Source organism: Oncorhynchus clarkii, chromosome 19 (assembly GCF_045791955.1).
Source record: "Oncorhynchus clarkii lewisi isolate Uvic-CL-2024 chromosome 19, UVic_Ocla_1.0, whole genome shotgun sequence".
Taxonomy (NCBI): domain Eukaryota; kingdom Metazoa; phylum Chordata; class Actinopteri; order Salmoniformes; family Salmonidae; genus Oncorhynchus; species Oncorhynchus clarkii.
Genome location: NC_092165.1, coordinates 4,661,788 through 4,682,822, shown reverse-complemented (window position 1 = coordinate 4,682,822; position 21,035 = coordinate 4,661,788). Strand labels below are relative to the sequence as shown.

The following is a 21,035-nucleotide window of genomic DNA, read 5'->3' as shown; positions in this document are numbered from 1 at the left end:
CAAACAGGAAGTTAACATGATATGAGTTCAAATGTAAAAAATATTCTTTAGAAATATTTAACTTTCACACATTAACAAGTCCAATACCTCAAATGAAAGATCTTGTTCATCTACCCATCATGTCCGATTTAAAAAAAATATTTTACAGCGAAAACGGGGGCCAAAGGGGGAGGAGTTGCAGTCTACTGCAGAGATAGCCTGCAAAGTAATGTCATACTCTCCAGGTCCATACCCAAACAGTTCGAACTACTAATTTTGAAAATTACTCTCTCCAGAAATAAGTCTCTCACTGTTGCCGCCTGCTACCGACCCCCCTCAGCTCCCAGCTGTGCCCTGGACACCATTTGTGAATTGATCGCCCCCCATCTAGCTTCAGAGTTTGTTCTGTTAGGTGACCTAAACTGGGATATGCTTAACACCCCGGCAGTCCTACAATCTAAGCTAGATGCCCTCAATCTCACTCAAATCATCAAGGAACCCACCAGGTACAACCCTAACTCTGTAAACAAGGGCACCCTCATTGACGTCATCCTGACCAACTGGCCCTCCAAATACACCTCCGCTGTCTACAACCAGGATCTCAGCGATCACTGCCTCATTGCCTGTATCCGCTACGGAGCCGCAGTCAAACGACCACCCCTCATCACTGTCAAACGCTCCCTAAAACACTTCTGTGAGCAGGCCTTTCTAATCGACCTGGCCCGGGTATCCTGGAAGGACATTGACCTCATCCCGTCAGTTGAGGATGCCTGGTCTTTCTTTAAAAGTAACTTCCTCACCATTTTAGATAAGCATGCTCCGTTCAAAAAATGCAGAACTAAGAACAGATATAGCCCCTGGTTCACTCCAGACCTGACTGCCCTCGACCAGCACGAAAACATCCTGTGGCGGACTGCGCTAACATTGAATAGTCCCCGCGATATGCAACTGTTCAGGGAAGTCAGGAACCAATACACACAGTCAGTCAGGAAAGCTAAAGCCAACTTCTTCAGGCAGAAGTTTGCATCCTGTAGCTCCAACTCCAAAAAGTTCTGGGACACTGTGAAGTCCATGGAGAACAAGAGCACCTCCTCCCAGCTGCCCACTGCACTGAGACTAGGTAACATGGTCACCACCGATAAATCCATGATTATCGAAAACTTCAACAAGCATTTCTCAACGGCTGGCCATGCCTTCCGCCTGGCTACTCCAACCTCGGACAACAGCTCCCCCCCCCCCGCAGCTACTCGCCCAAGCCTCTCCAGGTTCTCCTTTACCCAAATCCAGATAGCAGATGTCCTGAAAGAGCTGCAAAACCTGGACCCGTACAAATCAGCTGGGCTGGACAATCTGGACCCTCTATTCCTGAAACTATCCGCCGCCATTGTCGCAACCCCTATTACCAGCCTGTTCAACCTCTCTTTCATATCGTCTGAGATCCCCAAGGATTGGAAAGCTGCCGCAGTCATCCCCCTCTTCAAAGGGGGCGACACCCTGGACCCAAACTGTTACAGACCTATATCCATCCTGCCCTGCCTATCTAAGGTCTTCGAAAGCCAAGTCAACAAACAGGTCACTGACCATCTTGAATCCCACCGTACCTTCTCCGCTGTGCAATCTGGTTTCCGAGCCGGTCACGGGTGTACCTCAGCCACGCTCAAGGTACTAAACGATATCATAACCGCCATCGATAAAAGACAGTACTGTGCAGCCGTCTTCATAGACCTTGCCAAGGCTTTCGACTCTGTCAATCACCGTATTCTTATCGGCAGACTCAGTAGCCTCGGTTTTTCGGATGACTGCCTTGCCTGGTTCACCAATTACTTTGCAGACAGAGTTCAGTGTGTCAAATCGGAGGGCATGCTGTCCGGTCCTCTGGCAGTCTCTATGGGGGTGCCACAGGGTTCAATTCTCGGGCCGACTCTTTTCTCTGTATATATCAATGATGTTTCTCATGCTGCGGGCGATTCCCTGATCCACCTCTACGCAGACGACACCATTCTATATACTTCCGGCCCGTCCTTGGACACTGTGCTATCTAACCTCCAAACGAGCTTCAATGCCATACAGCACTCCTTCTGTGGCCTCCAACTGCTCTTAAACGCTAGTAAAACCAAATGCATGCTTTTCAACCGTTCGCTGCCTGCACCCGCACGCCTGACCAGCATCACCACCCTGGATGGTTCCGACCTTGAATATGTGGACATCTATAAGTACCTAGGTGTCTGGCTAGACTCTAAACTCTCCTTCCAGACCCATATCAAACATCTCCAATCGAAAATCAAATCAAGAGTCGGCTTTCTATTCCGCAACAAAGCCTCCTTCACTCACGCCGCCAAACTTACCCTAGTAAAACTGACTATCCTACCGATCCTCGACTTCGGCGACGTCATCTACAAAATTGCTTCCAACACTCTACTCAGCAAACTGGATGCAGTTTATCACAGTGCCATCCGTTTTGTCACTAAAGCACCTTATACCACCCACCACTGTGACTTGTATGCTCTAGTCGGCTGGCCCTCGCTACATATTCGTCGCCAGACCCACTGGCTCCAGGTCATCTACAAGTCCATGCTAGGTAAAGCTCCGCCTTATCTCAGTTCACTGGTTACGATGGCAACACCCATCCGTAGCACGCGCTCCAGCAGGTGTATCTCACTGATCATCCCTAAAGCCAACACCTCATTTGGCCGCCTTTCGTTCCAGTTCTCTGCTGCCTGTGACTGGAACGAATTGCAAAAATCGCTGAAGTTGGAGACTTTTATCTCCCTCACCAACTTCAAACATCTGCTATCTGAGCAGCTAACCGATCGCTGCAGCTGTACATAGTCTATTGGTAAATAGCCCACCCATTTTCACCTACCTCATCCCCATACTGTTTTTATTTATTTATTTTTATTTTTCTGCTCTTTTGCACACCAATATCTCTACCTGTACATAACCATCTGATCATTTATCACTCCAGTGTTAATCTGCATAATTGTAATTATTTGCCTACCTTCTCATGCCCTTTGCACACAATGTATATATAGACTCCCCTTTTTTCTACTGTGTTATTGACTTGTTAATTGTTTACTCCATGTGTAACTCTGTGTTGTCTGTTCACACTGCTATGCCTTATCTTGGCCAGGTCGCAGTTGCAAATGAGAACTTGTTCTCAACTAGCCTACCTGGTTAAATAAAGGTGAAATAAAAAAATAAAAAAAATAAAAAAAATATATTTATGTTAGACCACCACCAAATCAAAGGGAAAACGCAGCCATTTTTCCCAGCCAAAGATAGAGTCACAAAAGCAGGATTAGAGATAAAACCTTTGATAATCTTCATCAGATGACACTCATATGACATGTTACACAATACATTTATGTTTTGTTCGATAATATGCATATTTACATCCACAAATCTCGGTTTACATTGACGCCATGTTCAGAACTGCCTCCAAAATATCCGGAGGAATTATAGAAAGCTACGCCAGATAACAGAAATACTCATCATAAACTTTGACTAAAGATACATGTTCTACAAATAATTAAAGATACACTGGTTCTTAATGCAACCGCTGTGTCAGATTTTTTTTAAACGTTACGAAAAAGCCTAACATTGCAATAATCTGAGACGGCGCTCAGACGTAAAAGTATTTCTCCGCCATGTTGGAGTCAACAGAAATACGAAATTACTTCATAAATATTCCCTTACCTTTGATATTTCATCAGAATGTAGTCCAAGGAGTCCTAGTTCCACAATAAATCGTTGTTTTGTTCCATAATGTCCAATACTAGTGTCCAATTAGCTGCATTTGCTATCACTTTCAGCTCACGTGCCCAAAAACTGACTGCTGGTCCAGGACAACTCGCACGAAAACTTCAAAAAGATATATTCCAGGTCGAATAAACTGGTCAAACTCAGTAGAGAATCAATCTTCAGGGTGATATTATCATACATATCCAATAACATTCCAACCGGATCATACGTTTTCAGCTGCAGCCAAATGGAACGATGGTAGCACCCACAGAGAAATGCGCCACAGGAAAATGGCATTTTGTCGGGATACTGACTATTTCCCCTCCCATTCGGTCAAAGTTCACAGCAAATGCCCCATTCCACTTTCTACTGAATGAGGACATCTAGTGGCACGCGTAGGAAGTGTTACCAGATCCACATCTTGTTGGGAAAGGAGGGGGCGATGACGTCAAAGTTGACCCACATTCAGAATTTCACTTCTTGTTTGGAAGATTGCCTGCCCTATGAGTTCTGTTATACTCACAGACATAATTCAAACAGTTTTAGAAACTTGAGTGTTTTCCATGCAATAGTAATAATAATATGCATCTATTAGCAATCTAGGACAGAGTTTGATGCAGTTCACTATGGGCACGCAATTCATCCAAAGTGAAAATACTGCCACCTATCCTCAACAAGTTTTAAGATTAAAGTATAGAACAGATTAGAGAGAACAAAAATGTACTAGACAAGAAATGTCTTTAATCTAGATTAAATTATTTATTGAATAAGCAGGAAGTACACGTTTAAGTACGGAATGATAAAAGCACAAGAAGCAGACACTGTATTACTAATAAACATATACAGTCATTTTAAATGTATTTAGAAATGTAGAACTTAACAGTAATTGATTGACAGTGGCTATTGAATGATATCTATATTCTACACATAATTGTTTGACATATGAATAAATTATTGTGTGTCAGCTTGTGTAGCAGACATGAGTCGGTCATGATTGGTTGTTCATCGTCACGTGATGTGGTAGTCCCGCCTGCGAGTTGAAAATCAGTGTCAGCTCTCGGCACAAAAGGGAATTTCCTCTTTGTCTAATAAAGGTGTTGTTTTCTCCCATGGGAGACTCTTGTTCAGGTCCTGTATGTTGGGGTGTGTGTGTGTGTCTGAATGTGTGCATGTGTGTATGTTTCTCTCCTACGTGTAGTTCAGAGTACCATTCTATCAAATCCCATCAGTCTTTCAGACCATCATTAACATACAGTAGAGTTCATTAATCAGCAGTGTAGAGAATGTACCTAAGAGAAGCCTATTTCTCACAGATCCATTGTTGTGAAGAGGAACAATCAAAACTCCACCATACTCCATGGCCTGATGATACGTAATAGTGAAACCCACAGTTATGGTATGTACCAGCATTAGGATGTCTTCTACCCCAATAGCTGCAGTAAAAAAAACCAGAGTTAGACTGACCACTCTCTCAGAACCTAGAGTATGAACAACACAGAGAATCAGTCCAACTCCTTCCAGTGTTATTATAGAGCAGTAGTCTCTTACCTTGGGGTTGTCAGTGTTATTATAGAGCAGTAGTCTCTTACCTTGGGGTGGTCAGTGTTATTATAGAGCAGTAGTCTCTTACCTTGGGGTTGTCAGTGTTATTATAGAGCAGGAGTCTCTTACCTTGGGGTGGTCAGTGTTATTATAGAGCAATAGTCTCTTACCTTGGGATGGTCAGTGTTATTATAGAGCAGAAGTCTCTTACCTTGGGGTGGTCAGTGTTATTATAGATCAGTAGTCTCTTACCTTGGGGTGGTCAGTGGGGTGCCGTCCACCCATTTCCAGGTTCCCTCAGTAACAGAGTCAGTCAGACCAATCCAGGCAAAAGTGACTGATTCAAACCCATTGATGAATGTCTGTTGAGGAACAGAAAAAGCATTGTTACTATCACATGATGGAATAATAAATAGAGTATAAAAAGTAGCTCTCTTTCTCTCACCTGTTCCTCTTCACTGTTAATGATCACCAGATCTGCTCCTCTCTCCAGACAGTCCTGTCTACTCTCCTCCCAGGATTTCCTCTCAGTAGAGAGGTAGTAACAGCTGCAGCCAAACCTTCTCCATCCTTCAGGACAGGACCCTAGAAGTTTCACATTTACCATATGTGTCACTTGAATGTTATTTAAAATAAAAAGAACATGACACAGATAAAGCTAATGAACCCTTCGACTGAGCTGATTCTGCCTTTCCCCAGGAAATGAATCAAATGTTCTGGTGATGTCCCACAGCAATCGTTTGTGTGAATTGCCTGTTTGCCTACAGCTTTTACACTGAAGAATATAAACGGAGCATGCAACAATTTCAAAAATGTCACTTAGATACAGTTCATATAAGGAAATCAGTCCATTGAAATACATTTTTTAGGTCCGAATGTATTGATTTCACATGACTGGGAATACAGAAATGCATCTGTTGGTCTCAGACACCTTAATAAAGGTAGGGGTGTGGATCAGAAAACCACCATTTGTCTCATGCGGTGTGACACATCTCTTTCACATAGAGTTGATCAGGCTGTTGATTGTGGCCTGTGGAATGTTGTCCCACTCCACTTCAATGGCTGTGCAAAGTTGCTGGATATTGGCGGGAACTGGAACACGCTGCTGTACACGTCAATCCAGAGCATCACAAACATGCTCAATGGGTGACATGTCTGTTGAGTATTCGGCCCATCGAAGAACTGGAACATTTTCAGATTCCAGGAACTGTGTACAGATCCTTGCGACATACAAATTAGCTTCCCTGAGACGATTTCTGACAGTTTGCACTGAAATTCTTGTTGTGCAAACCTACAGTTTCATCAGCTGTCCGGGTGGCAGGTGAAGGAGTCAGATGTGGAGGTCCTGAGCTGGCATGGTTACACGTGGTCTGCGGTTGTGAGGCCGGTCGGGCGTACTGACAAATTCTCTAAAACGACGTTGGAGGCGGCTTACGGTAGAGAAATGAGAATTCAATTATCTGGCAACAGCTCTGGTCGACATTATTGTAGTCACCATGCCAATTGCATGATCCCTCAACTTGAGACATCTGTATTGTGTTGTGGACAAGACTGCACAATTTAGTGTGTCCTTTTATTGTCCCCAGCACAAGTTGCACCTATGTAATTATCATGCTGTTTAATTAGCTTATTGATATGCCACACCTTCCAGGTGGAACGGATCATCTTGGCAAAGGAGAAATGCTCACTAACAGAGATTAAAACAAATTGGAGCATTTGAGAGAAACTGGATTTTTGTGTGTATGGAACATTTCTGGCATCTTTTATTTCAGCTCATGAAACATGAGACCAACACTTTACATGTTGCGTTTATATTTTTGTTCATTGTATCTGACATTTATACGTTAAACATAACTTTTACAACTGTTATTTATTCACACATTGAATAAGTAAGTAGCTTTGCACGAGCCTTGTCTTATGAGAGGTCAGAACATCTCATATGATCTATGCTCCTGTTTCTGTAGAGGCAGCTTGATGTACAAGTCACAACTTCCAATGTATCTGACATCTCTAGTATCTTCTAGAATGACTAATTATTAAACTGGGTCAATGTATTACATTACACTTCAGATCCCCACAGTTTCTACACAGATCAGAACATGTCCCTTCAGTGTTGATGCACCTTACATGTGGAACAATTTACAAAAAACTATTAGAATGGATGTTTGCTGCTCCCTGCACAATGAAAAAACTAGATTTCTGATCTTTTAAATGTTAATTGTGATTGTTTTCTTAAGGCATCTTGTCTGTGTAGTTGTGCACGTGTTTTGATTTTGTTGTATTGAAAACAGGGCTCTACTGCAAAATACTTTCCTTACCTGTGATATTACAGTTCAGCCTTTCCCTCTCCTTCTGTAGCTGGTCACGCTCCATAGTTCTATTCTCCACACTCTTCTTCAACTTGTCAATTTCAGTGGTTGTGGTATTGAGATGATTCTGTAACTGGTACTGTACTCTACGGTGGTACTCTATGGTACTGTTATTTAGACTATTCTGCAACTGGTCTCTCTCCCGAGTTATTGTGGTGAGAGTATTCCGCAACTGGTCTCTGTCCTCTGTCCTTAGTTTTGGTATTAAGACTATTCTGCAGTTGATCTCTTTCCTGAGTTATTGTGTTGAGAGTATTCTGCAACTGGTCTTTCTCCTTAATTTTGGTTGCGAGACTATTCTGTAGCTGGTCTCTCTTTTGAGTCAGGGTGTTGTAACTGGTCTGTAGCTCATCTCTCTCTTCAGTCAGGTTGTTGTAACTGGTCTGTAGCTGGTCTCTCTCTTTAGTCAGGGTGTTGTAACTGGTCTGTAGCTGGTCTCTATTTTTAGTCAGGGTGTTGTAACTGGTCTGTAGCTGGTCTCTCTCTTTAGTCAGGGTGTTGTAACTGGTCTGTAGCTGGTCTCTATTTTTAGTCAGGGTGTTGTAACTGGTCTGTAGCTGGTCTCTCTCTTTAGTCAGGGTGTTGTAACTGGTCTGTAGCTGGTCTCTCTCTTCTGTCAGGTTATTGTAACTGCTCTGTAGCTGGTCTCTCTCTTTAGTCAGGGTGTTGTAACTGGTCTGTAGCTGGTCTCTCTCTTCAGTCAGGTTATTGTAACTGCTCTGTAGCTGGTCTCTCTCTTTAGTCAGGTTGTTGTAACTGCTCTGTAGCTGGTCTCTCTTTTTAGTCAGAGTGTTGTAACTGGTCTGTAGCTGGTCTCTCTCTTTAGTCAGGGTGTTGTAACTGCTCTGTAGCTGTTGTCTCTCTTTAGTCAAGTTATTATAACTGGTTGGTTGCTGATCTCCTTCTTTAGTCAGAAGGCTGTAACTGGTCTGTTGGTCTCTCTCTGTTGAGTAGTGATGATCGATGACGCCATCTTTAAAATGGAAAATTATATACATATGTTTAACTATTACACCACTGAAGGTTACAAATATTTATGTAAAAACATTCTAAACTTACAGTAGACAAACAGGCCTATGATCCCAGCCAATAGGAGAACACACAGCAGCCCGAGACATACTGCAGCAATTCCAGAGGGTCTCTTCCACCAATGAAAATTTGCTGAATCACAGGGAAATATCATGTAAGATCTTTGAACTCCCTCTGGTAACGTTAAAAATACTTATATTATCCAGGATTTGAAAGTACAAAGGCTGTGTGCTTGTATTTGAATTGATACCTGAAAATGTAACACTGGGCTTGTTGGGAGACGTGTCGTCATCAATATCCATGGTCTGCATTGTTGGATTCTTCACCTGTGTTTGTATAGATTGTCTCTTACATTTGTAGAAGTTAAATGCTATATTTTCCTCTGTTACTTCAGCTCTAGTGTAGGTTTGAATCAGTGTCTTATGTTTTGTCAAATACTTGAGGTCTTGACTTAGCTTACCCGGTATAAAGGAAACAATAGGATAGTCCCAATCTCTACCCAACTAGCGACACATACACGGTGGTAGAGCTCAAACAAGCACACTTCAGTAATTGACATATAGTGCATTCAGAAAGTATTCAGACCCCTTGACTTTTTCCACATTTTGTTACTTTACAGCCTTATCATATAATGCTTTTTATAAAAAATAAAAAAATCCTCATCGATCTACATAAAATACCCCATGATGACAAGTATAAACATGTTTTAGATTTTTATGCAGATGTATTAAAACTAAAAACAGAAATAGATTATTTACATACGTATTCAGACCATTTGCTATGAGACTCGAAATTGAGCTCAGGTGCATCCTGTCTCCATTGATCATCTTGAGATGTTCTACAACTTGATTGGGAGTCCACCTGTGGTAAATATATATTTTTTGACATTATTTGGAAAGGCACACACCTGTCTATGTAAGGTCCCACAGTTGACATTGCATGTCAGAGCAAAAACCAAGCCATGAGGTCAAAGGAATTGTCCGTAGAGCTCCGAGACAGGATTGTGTCGAGGCACAGATCTGGGGAAGGGTACTAAAAAATGAAGGTCCCCAAGAACAGTGGCCTTCATCATTCTAAAACGGAAGTAGTTTGGACCCACAAAGACTCTTCCTAGAGCTGGTCGCCCAGCCAAACTGAGCAATCAGGAGAGAAGGCCCTTGATCAGGGAGGTGACCAAGAACCCGATGGTCAGTCTGACAGAGCTCCAGTTCTGTGTCCAGACAGATGGTAGTAAAAGGCACATAACAGCCCACTTGGAGTTTGCCAAGAGGCACTTTAAGGACTCTCAGACCATGAGAAACAAGATGCTCTGGTCTAAAGAAAGCAAGATTGAACACTTTGGCCTGAATGCCAAGTGTCACATTTGAAGGAAACCTGGCACCATCCCTACGGTGAAGCATGGTGGTGGCAGCGTCATACTATGGGGATGTTTTTCAGCGGCAGGGACTGGGAGATCAGTCAGGATCGAGGAAAAGATGAACGGAGCAAAGTACAGAGCGCTGAGGACCTCAGACTTGGGCGAAGGTTCACCTTCCAACAGGACAATGACCCTAAGCACACAGCCAAGACAACTTAGGAGTGGCTTTGGGACAAGTCTCTGAATGTCCTTGAGTGGCCCAGCCAGAGCACAGCCTTGAACCCAACTGAACATCTCTGGCGAGACCTGAAAATAGCTGTGCAGCGACTCACCCATCCAACCTGACAGAGCTTGAGAGGATCTGCAGAAGAGAATGGGAGAAACTCCCCAAATACAGGTGTGCCAAGCTCGTAGCGACATTCCCAAGAAGTCTCAAGGCTGTAATCGCTGCCATAGGTGCTTCAACAAAGTACTGAGTAAAATACTTATGTAAATGTAATATTTCAGATTTATTTTTTCATTATGGGGTTTTGTGTGTAGATTGATGAGAGGATTTTTTTTTAATACATTTCGGAATAAGGCTGTAACGTAACAAACTGTGGAAAAAGTCAAGGGGTCTGAATACTTTACGAATGTATTGTAGATATGTACTTTGTCCTGTTTACTGTTCACCTGCTTAGTCTCCCAGAGACACTAACATATTACATTAGAATCACACAATAAACACACCTCATAAAATTATCATATCTGGTGAAATAGAGAAATACAGTCTTACCACAGTCTTTGAGAGTTGAAAACGGATGCATACAAATATGTTAAATGAATGAGCATCAAAGTAAGATTGGAATAATGTGTCCACGTTTTTTTATAGTCTGAGAGACCCCACCTTTTGTGTCAACGTCAGCATATCCTTTAAATTTGGTAAAACAATTATGAACTAATATACCACTGGATGGTAGGTTCAGATATAAGTGAAGCTCAAGTCAAACTGAAAGTTCAAGTTACAGAATGCTGCATATAAGTGTTTCATATCCCCTCTCTGTCAAGCACATGAGCTATAGGGGTCAAAGGTAAACTTTAGGTTAAAAGTAATGGTTGAATGTTCAGTTACTCCAGAATTCTAAAGCTTAGAAAATTTGGAAGGCTGAATGTGTCTATCTTATTTAAATCCCTGTCAACTGCCATTTTATAACAATGTTCAGTGTTCAAACTGGGTTCTGAACTTTCTAATCCTGTTCCTGTCCTGACCTACTTGCAGAATCCATAGCAGACCTATTGTAACTACTTGTTGAACCCTGTTCAGGAGGAGGGTGCTAGAATGGTTTAAGCCAACAACAGATTCACCAAACTGTCCGTGACAGGCCTAGCTCGTAACATATTAATCACTCTGGAGGCAACATTAGTTATCCCCCCACCCCCTTCTCTTTAATGCATTTGGCATCCTGCAGTCAGCTGACATATTATAGAGTACCTAGCAGGCCTATAGTAAGATCCCTAGCAGGCCTATTATAGAGTACCTAGCTGGCCTATAGTAGGATCCCTAGCAGGCCTATTATAGAGTACCTAGCAGGCCTATAATAGGATCCCTAGCAGGCCTATTATAGAGTACCTAGCTGGCCTATAGTAGGATCCCTAGCAGGCCTATTATAGAGTACCTAGCAGGCCTATAGTAAGATCCCTAGCAGGCCTATTATAGAGTACCTAGCAGGCCTATAGTAAGATCCCTAGCAGGCCTATTATAGAGTACCTAGCAGGCCTATAATAGGATCCCTAGCAGGCCTATAGTAGGATCCCTAGCAGGCCTATAGTAGGATCCCTAGCAGGCCTATTATAGAGTACCTAGCAGGCCTATTATAGGGTACCTAGCTGGCCTATAGTAGGATCCCTAGCAGGCCTATTATAGAGTACCTAGCTGGCCTATAGTAGGATCCCTAGCAGGCCTACTATAGAGTACCTAGCTGGCCTATAGTAGGATCCCTAGCAGGCCTATTATAGAGTACCTAGCAGGCCTATAGTAGGATCCCTAGCAGGCCTATTATAGAGTACCTAGCAGGCCTATAGTAGGATCCCTAGCAGGCCTATAGTAGGATCCCTAGCAGGCCTATAGTAGGATCCCTAGCAGGCCTATTATAGAGTACCTAGCAGGCCTATTATAGGGTACCTAGCAGGCCTATAATAGGATCCCTAGCAGGCCTATAGTAGGATCCCTAGCAGGCCTATTATAGAGTACCTAGCAGGCCTATAGTAGGATCCCTAGCAGGCCTACTATAGAGTACCTAGCAGGTCTATAGTAGGATCCCTAGCAGGTCTATAGTAGTATCCCTAGCAGGCCTATAGTAAGATCCCTAGCAGGCCTATTATAGAGTACCTAGCAGGTCTATAGTAAGATCCCTAGCAGGCCTATTATAGAGTACCTAGCAGGCCTATTATAGGGTACCTAGCTGGCCTATAGTAGGATCCCTAGCAGGCCTATTATAGAGTACCTAGCTGGCCTATAGTAGGATCCCTAGCAGGCCTACTATAGAGTACCTAGCTGGCCTATAGTAGGATCCCTAGCAGGCCTATTATAGAGTACCTAGCAGGCCTATAGTAGGATCCCTAGCAGGCCTATTATAGAGTACCTAGCAGGCCTATAATAGGATCCCTAGCAGGCCTATAGTAGGATCCCTAGCAGGCCTATAGTAGGATCCCTAGCAGGCCTATTATAGAGTACCTAGCAGGCCTATTATAGGGTACCTAGCAGGCCTATAATAGGATCCCTAGCAGGCCTATAGTAGGATCCCTAGCAGGCCTATTATAGAGTACCTAGCAGGCCTATAGTAGGATCCCTAGCAGGCCTACTATAGAGTACCTAGCAGGTCTATAGTAGGATCCCTAGCAGGTCTATAGTAGTATCCCTAGCAGGCCTATAGTAAGATCCCTAGCAGGCCTATTATAGAGTACCTAGCAGGTCTATAGTAAGATCCCTAGCAGGCCTATTATAGAGTACCTAGCAGGCCTATTATAGGGTACCTAGCTGGCCTATAGTAGGATCCCTAGCAGGCCTATTATAGAGTACCTAGCTGGCCTATAGTAGGATCCCTAGCAGGCCTACTATAGAGTACCTAGCTGGCCTATAGTAGGATCCCTAGCAGGCCTATTATAGAGTACCTAGCAGGCCTATAGTAGGATCCCTAGCAGGCCTATTATAGAGTACCTAGCAGGCCTATAATAGGATCCCTAGCAGGCCTATAGTAGGATCCCTAGCAGGCCTATAGTAGGATCCCTAGCAGGCCTATTATAGAGTACCTAGCAGGCCTATTATAGGGTACCTAGCAGGCCTATAATAGGATCCCTAGCAGGCCTATAGTAGGATCCCTAGCAGGCCTATTATAGAGTACCTAGCAGGCCTATAGTAGGATCCCTAGCAGGCCTACTATAGAGTACCTAGCAGGTCTATAGTAGGATCCCTAGCAGGTCTATAGTAGTATCCCTAGCAGGCCTATAGTAAGATCCCTAGCAGGCCTATTATAGAGTACCTAGCAGGTCTATAGTAAGATCCCTAGCAGGCCTACTATAGAGTACCTAGCAGGTCTATAGTAGGATCCCTAGCAGGCCTATTATAGAGTACCTAGCAGGCCTATTATAGAGTACCTAGCAGGTCTATAGTAGGATCCCTAGCAGGCCTATAGTAGGATCCCTAGCAGGCCTATTATAGAGTACCTAGCAGGCCTATTATAGAGTACCTAGCAGGTCTATAGTAGGATCCCTAGCAGGCCTATAGTAGAATACCTAGCAGGTCTATAGTAGGATCCCTAGCAGGTCTATAGTAGGATCTCTAGCAGGCCTATAGTAGGATACCTAGCTGGTCTATTGTAGGATCCCTAGCAGGTCTATAGTAGGTTCTGGCCTTTCTAGGGAGTTTTTACTAGCCACCATGCTTCTACACCTGCATTGCTTGCTGTTTGAGGTTTAAGGCTGGGTTTCTGTACAGCACTTTGTGATCTCAGCTGATGTAAGAAGAGCTTTATAAATACATTTGATTGATAACACAATAGTAGTGATAGAGCATGATTAAGATAGGCCAAACAATAATGAACTGACGTACCACTGTCTGACAGGCTCAGATACATAATGTGACAACAACAGAATGTGTGGTTGGTTGGAAACAGGAAGGATATGTTACTAAAGTTCAGTCAAGCTCAAGTCCAACTGAAAGTTAAATTTGCAGGCTGCTGGCTTTCACAACCCCCTCTCTCAAGCACAAATCCTGGGGTTATGAATGGTTGAAAATTCTGCTACTCCAAAATTCCCTAACGTTAGAAAACTTGAAAGATTCAACACCAAAATGTGTCTATACCGTACTTTCAAATAAATGTTTTGTGAAATAATGTGGTCTGTGTGAGTGACAGTGCAGGCAATCTTCTTCAGTGAAATCAACCCGAACCTGGACTCAATGCAAGAGCAAATCTAGAGATCAGGGCCCTTCTTTATCAAGCATGTCAGAAATACTGATCTGGGATCAAGTCATCCCTGCCAACATGACCTTATTCATAATGATCAAAAAGGATAAACAGATCCTAGATCAGCACACCTACAGTGAGACATTTGACAAATATGGGCCCTGACTTGAGTCTGCTAATGAGGCACTTTCTTTAGGTTTTACAAAAGTTTAAAACTACAGAGAAAAAAAGTGGAAAGTGAAAGATAAAAATATTTATGTTTGGTGTGAGAAAAGGAGAAGTGGAGGAGCTGTGTCAGGGTTATGAGAAGGAATCCACCTAACACTCCACTCTGGTAACATGTGACTTCTTAAAGTCCTATACAGTTTCTTGTAAACCACATGATCTTGGTTGACCTACAGTAGCCCCTACAAGGCCTTACAACAGGCTAGCTACCCAGTTAGCAACATGCACTCAGCAGGCAGGTGCCTCTCCAACAGGCTAGATACCCAGTTAGCAACATGCACTCAGCAGGCAGGTGCCTCTCCAACAGGCTAGCTACCCAGTTAGCAACATGCACTCAGCAGGCAGGTGCCTCTCCAACAGGCTAGCTACCCAGTTAGCAACATGCACTCAGCAGGCAGGTGCCTCTCCAACAGGCTAGCTACCCAGTTAGCAACATGCACTCAGCAGGCAGGTGCCTCTCCAACAGGCTATCTACCTAGTTAGCAACAAGCACTCAGCAGGCAGGTGGCTCTACAACAGGCTAGCTACCCAGTTAGCAACAAGCACTCAGCAGGCAGGTGGCTCTACAACAGGCTAGCTACCCAGTTAGCAACAAGCACTCAGCAGGCAGGTGCCTCTCCAACAGGCTATCTACCTAGTTAGCAACAAGCACTCAGCAGGCAGGTGGCTCTACAACAGGCTATCTACCTAGTTAGCAACAAGCACTCAGCAGGCAGGTGCCAGCTAGTGACCCTACAATAGACCAGCTAGTGACCATCTAGGGACCCTACAATAGACAATATAGGGATCCTACTATAGACCAGCTAGTGACCCTACAACGTTGGGATTAAAGATGTATGCATGCATGCTGTACTGTACTAATAGTAATAGTAACACCAGTGTTTCACTTCTAAATGGTGTCAGTTATAAGTTAACAACGCAGTGTGAAAAGAAAAGGTCAGATTGAACAGATAGAAACCAATGATGTATATAAACCTTGGATTGCTGATGCTTTGTATTGGCCAATGAGAGGCTTTGAAGCCACCGGTCGGCCATATTGACACTCCCCGTCCTCCATAGGAAAGAATTTAAATCTACATTATTTCAATCATGTATTTAAGTGTTTTTTGTTGTAGTGGGGACAGTAACATTAGTACTCTCTAAAATATATTTTAAGGAATATGTTTTTATATATTTTTGAAATATAATGTTTATGTTCAGGTTACTTAATATAATTTTTAAGTACTAATTAGAGATTCTGTAGTAGAATATACTTGTCAAAAACAAATGTAGATGTTAATAAATGGTCTGTGCTCTCCGGGAACCTTGGGACCTCCCTAACCCATTGAGGTTGAAACGTAAAAATGGTAAGAATTAGGTAAGGGTTATGGTTAGGGTAAGGGTTAGGGTTTCAATGGAGGAGTAGTACCAACATGACTGTGCCATCGCTTCAAAACAGTTCTCCCTGTTAGTCTTGTGTTATTACACATCATTGATAGAAACTCGTCTTTATAAGGAAGGTTATAGCAGTACAATAATTGACCAGTAGATGGTGGTCTTGGTCCGTCATCTGTGGACATGTGACCAGACCAAGGGGCCTGTTCAGCAGGATGCAACGTTTAGAAACGTTCAGATAGAAATATGCTGTGTAGAAAAAACTTACCCATCGGATGTGTAGAATAAGGAATCAAGTCTGCTTAATTCATGGCATTTCTGCAACGTTCGACCACGTTTGGCTACTAAACGTGGCCAGAGGCTATTTCTCAATTGTCTCCTCTTCATCTGCACTGATTGGCTTCACAGTTAAAATAAAAATAACAGTGGAAGGAAGCTTAGACTGGCTTAGCTTTCACCTGGTCACTTCTTTCAGATCAGTGCAGGAGAGGACAGAGTTTTAGGTGACTGAGAGACAGCCCAAGTGTACGGGGTTCGTGTTGTGTTATTTCTCCGCTAGACTGGAACTGAAGCCTGCACAGGATGTAGAGCTTCTGGGCCAGATGTGGTGAGCATGGTTATCATGCATGGTCACTGAGCAGTCACACAGAATGGATGTATAGGCTTTTACATGTATCACACATACATCTCATGCATTCTCTGTCACACACACACACCATGCCTAAGGCTGTCTCTCTGCTAACATGCTCTAACATACAGGACAACACAACCACAGGATAAGATGGTGTGTTTGTGTGTCAGTTGGGTTCAGTGTACAGTATGTTTCTATACCCACACCACAGTATAGTCTTGAAACACAGACGTCAACCACCACTGACCTGGGATCAAGTCCTCCCTGTCCACATGACCTTATTCCTAATGATCAAAAAGGATACACTGATCCTAGATCAGCACTCCTACACTGACACGTTTGATAAACATGGGCCCTGACTTGAGTCTGCTGATGCAGCACTTTCTTTAGGTCTTACATACGTCTAAATATTCGACAGAGACTAGAGAGATGATGAAATGGCGCTTTATTCCCTACAAAGTGCCCTTCTTTTGACCAGGGCAAGTGCACTCCCAGCAAACCAGGGACATTCCCACGACATTAGCCAAGATTCCAATTTAAGTTTTAGTTGGTGATTTATCTAACATTAGAACATTTTTCAAATGAATGGGTAATGATCTGGCAGCAGAGCTGAACATGTTTGGTTCAAGCCCACATATTATTCAACCATGTTTCTTTATTTCGTCCATATGTATAAATCCAGTCAGAAATGCTTATTTTTCATCATCTAAATATGGTCCAGCAGTGTGCAGCCATAAAGAGGATGGGTGAAATGATGGTGAATAACCCAGTTACCAGTATTTCCCCTGGGTTAATAATGTCTAAGAACAAACTGAAAACAAATCAAGATGTAAAAGTGATTCCCTTGTGCCACAGAGGATAGAAGACCTGGCTTAAATAAGAACCAGACGTTGCAGGTTCAAACTCCACATGTGCAGATTGTTAACATATGAAATATAAACTATGATTGTTTGATACAATTCTGTTCAAATGTCCTCTAATGAAATTAAAATGTTGTTTGTCTCTGTATCACCTACATTTTCTTGTAATGTACCCACACTGTTCCCACAACCAAATTAAATGTTCTGGGAACCTTTTAATTAAAGAAATCAGAAAGGCTGTTTTGGCAACATCAAAGGAAGGTTTTGTGCACCCTGATACAAACATTATCTGGATGTCAGCACAACTAGACTGTTTTTGTTGTTGTTTTGGGAACCCATCTTTTGTCATATCCCCACAATGTTCCCACAACCTAAATAAACATTATTGGAACCTTTTAAGAACTGACTAGATGTGTTCTAGGACTGCACCTTCAAAGGAGCAGAATGTAGAATCATCTTCACGACTGGACAGTGTTTGTGTTTTGGGAACATTCTATATATTTTGTGATGTCCTCACAATGTTCCCACTAGACTGTTCCCACAACCTAATGAAACATTCTGGGAACATTTTAAAGGACAGACACAACGTTTTCTAGGAATGTTCATACAACATCAGGTGAATGTTTTATACAAACATTCTCGACTCATCAGCACGACGGGACAGTTTTTGTTTTATGAGAACATTTACCGCAACTTAACGAATATTCTGGGAATTTTCACAGAATCAATTTTGGTTTGCTGGGCTATATAGGGAATCAGTTTAATCCAAAATGGCACTATTGTCAAGCCTCAGGAGAAGACCCAGATGCAGACAGTTTCGAAGTAACAAAAATGTATTACAGAAACAGGGGGGCAGGCAAACGACAGGTCAAGGGTCGGCAGAGGTCAGTAGTCAAATCAAATGTATTTATATAGCTCTTCGTACATCAGCTGATATCTCAAAGTGCTGTACAGAAACCCAGCCAGAACCCAGCCAGAACATGGCCAAGATGTTCAAATGTTCATAAATGACCAGCATGATCAAATAATAATAATCACAGGCAGAACAGTTGAAACTGGAGCAGCAGAACGGCCAGGTGGACTGGGGACAGCAAGGAGTCATGTCAGGTAGTCCTGAGGCATGGTTCGAGGGCTCAGGTCCTCCAAGAGAGAGAAAGAGAGAAAGAAAATTAGAGAGAGCATACTTAAATTCACACAGGACACCGGATAGGACAGGAGAAGTACTCCAGATATAACAAACTGACCCTAGCCCCCCGACACATAAACTACTGCAGCATAAATACTGGAGGCTGAGACAGGAGGGGTCAGGAGACACTGTGGCCCTATCCGAGGACACCCCCGGACAGGGCTAAACAGACAGGATATAACCTCACCCACTTTGCCAAAGCACAGCCCCCACACCACTAGAGGGATATCCTCAACCACCAACTTACCATCCTGAGACAAGGCCGAGTATAGCCCACAAAGATCTCCGCCACGGCACAACCCAAAGGGGGGGCACCAACCCAGACAGGAAGATCACATCAGTGACTCAACCCACTCAAGTGATGCACCCCTCCTAGGGACGGTATGAAAGAGCCCTAGTAAGCCAGTGACTCAGCCCCTGTAATAGGGTTAGAGGCAGAGAATCCCAGTGGAAAGAGGGGAACCGGCCAGGCAGAGACAGCAAGGGCGGTTCGTTGCTCCAGAACCTTTCCGTTCACCTTCACACTCCTGGGCCAGACTACACTCAATCATATGACCCACTGAAGAGATGAGTCTTCAGTAAAGACTTAAAAGTTGAGACCGAGTTTGCGTCTCTCACATGGGTAGGCAGACCATTCCATAAAAATGGAGCAGAGCAGAGTCCAGAGCAGAGTCCCAAAGGTACAGAACAACATGCTGCTCATTGTCAGGGCAGGCAGAATGGTCACAAACCGGGAAAGCTAGAAAACAGGAACTAGAGCCAGAAAGGAGCATGGGGAAAAAATGCAGTTAGGCTTGACAAAACTAACTGGCAACAGAGAACACAGGTATAAATACACTGGGGATAATGAGGAAGATGGGCAACACCTGGAGGGGGGTGGAGACAAGCACAAAGACAGGTGAAACAGATCAGGGTGTGACAACTATATGGAATGGGGTGCCATTTCAGACAACACAACCGTTTCTGCATGAGGTTAGGTAGGTGTTACCATGAGGTTAGGTAGGTGTTACCATGAGGTTAGGTAGGTGTTACCATGAGGTTAGGTAGGTGTTACCATGAGGTTAGGTAGGTGTTACCATGAGGTTAGGTAGGTGTTAACATGAGGTTAGGTAGGTGTTACCATGAGGTTAGGTAGGTGTTGCCATGAGGTTAGGTAGGTGTTACCATGAGGTTAGGTAGGTGATAACATGAGGTTAGGTAGGTGATACCATGAGGTTAGGTAGGTGTTAACACGAGGTTAGGTAGGTGTTACCATCAGGTTAGGTAGGTGTTACCATGAGGTTAGGTAGGTGATAACATGAGGTTAGGTAGGTGATACCATGAGGTTAGGTAGGTCATAACATGAGGTGATAACATGAGGTTAGGTAGGTGATAACATGAGGTTAGGTAGGTGATAACATGAGGTTAGGTAGGTGATAACATGAGGTTAGGTAGGTGTTAACATGAGGTTAGGTAGGTGTTACCATGAGGTTAGGTACGTGTTACCATGAGGTTAGGTAGGTGTTAACATGAGGTTAGGTAGATGTTAACATGAGGTTAGGTAGGCGTTACCATGAGGTTAGGTAGGTGTTAACATGAGGTTAGGTAGATGTTAACATGAGGTTAGGTAGATGTTAACATGAGGTTAGGTAGATGTTAACATGAGCCTGAGGAGTTAACTAGTGATTAGCATAGCAAGTCATAGATCAAATGCTAACTGGTTTGTTGGAAAACAGTCTTCTAAAAAAGTGCCTCATTTGTCCCAAAGTTGAACTGTTTGTGTGTGTGTGTGTGTGTGTGTGTGTGTGTGTGTGTGTGTGTGTGTGTGTGTGTGTGTGTGTGTGTGTGTGTGTGTGTGTGTGTGTGTGTGTGTGTGTGTGTGTGTGCAGTGTACATCTGGTGGGAGAGACTTTCAAAAGAGCTAAATGTGACTTGGCTCCATTTAAAAGGGAATTTCAAAAGCAGCATTTATTAAGTGCTGATAGGTCCTGACAAACTACCCTCTCTTCTTAATCTCTCTCTCTCTCTCTCCTCTCTCTTTCTCTCACGATCTAAAATTAGCCTACAAAGGATGGTACTGTACTTGGCACACTGACCAAGCTTCATCTAAGCTACTGAGAAGTTTTTAATGAATGAATCAACATTATAAATTAATGATTACTGATAGGTATTGCATAATAATATTTTAGTAGTTTCCAGAGAGATCTTGGGTAAAGGTAGGATTGGGGTCTATTCCAGTTTAGAGAACTCCAGTTCGAGGAAATAAAAAATTGTAGTTAATTGTCTTGATACTAACTGTAATGTCAGCGATTGGGTGAAGA

The 21,035-nt window shown here is 43.2% G+C and overlaps 1 pseudogene; it reads right to left on the bottom strand.

Moving 5' to 3' along the window:
• Window positions 1-5,519: 5,519 nt before the first annotated feature.
• LOC139375511 (C-type lectin domain family 4 member M-like) overlaps window positions 5,520-21,035 on the bottom strand; it is a 36,413-nt pseudogene continuing 20,897 nt past the window's right edge.